General features: G+C 30.7%; 1 non-coding gene across 1 annotated transcript; it reads left to right on the top strand.

Annotated features, from left to right (window-relative positions):
- Positions 1–495: 495 nt before the first annotated feature.
- TRNAS-GCU (transfer RNA serine (anticodon GCU)) lies at positions 496–583 on the top strand. Its single transcript has one exon. It is a non-coding gene; the product is annotated as a tRNA-Ser (tRNA).
- The last annotated feature ends 204 nt before the right edge of the window (positions 584–787 follow it).

Here is a 787-nt window from a genome sequence, read left to right as displayed (position 1 = left end):
CGGAAATAGTACTTCTTCTGCTTCTGATTGTTGATTCAATCCAATAACAAGATTTTTTTGTTACAACAAGTCAGATCGCAGAATCATAGAAAAAATTATTTATTTGAGTTGAAAATAAAAAAATGAGCCCGGCCGGGTCAGTACCCGGCCGGTCCGTGGAAATTGGAAATAAAAAAGTCCCTTTTGAGCGAAATCAAAATGAAATGGAATTACTGATAAAAGTTGTATATATTTATATTCTATATAATAAAATTAAGAATCTATAGATATATAGATTAATAATACCCTAATAAGATTAATAATACTCTAATATTAATATAAATAAATAAAAATTAATATAATTAATATATTAATATAAATAAATAAAAATATAAATAAATAAAAATCTATATAACAAAATAACAAAGGTCTATATAACAAAGGAAAGAGGGCTTTTTTCAAGCATTTCTTTTTGCGTGCTGTAACTGTAACATAGTAATTATCTTTTCTAAATTAGGAGAGATGGCTGAGTGGACTAAAGCGTCGGATTGCTAATCCGTTGTGCGAGTTATTCGTACCGAGGGTTCGAATCCCTCTCTTTCCATTTCGGTTTTTGACAGTGGAATAGATCAAATCCTAATACCATTTATAAAAATGAAGCAAGGAACTCTCCCTTTTTTATTCTTCCCGTCCAGGATTACCAGGATTACGTCCCGGATCATTAGATAGGAGTCCGAAGATGAAGAGAGAAACAAAGAATATCGTTGCGGTGTAAACAACGAATTTAAGATTACGCATTGTACAACCT

Source organism: Durio zibethinus, unplaced genomic scaffold (genome assembly GCF_047325235.1).
Source record: "Durio zibethinus cultivar Kanyao isolate XHJ-2024 unplaced genomic scaffold, ASM4732523v1 HiC_scaffold_146, whole genome shotgun sequence".
NCBI lineage: Eukaryota > Viridiplantae > Streptophyta > Magnoliopsida > Malvales > Malvaceae > Durio > Durio zibethinus.
Note: the sequence above shows the minus strand (reverse complement) of the source record. Positions and strands in the feature narration are given on the sequence as shown.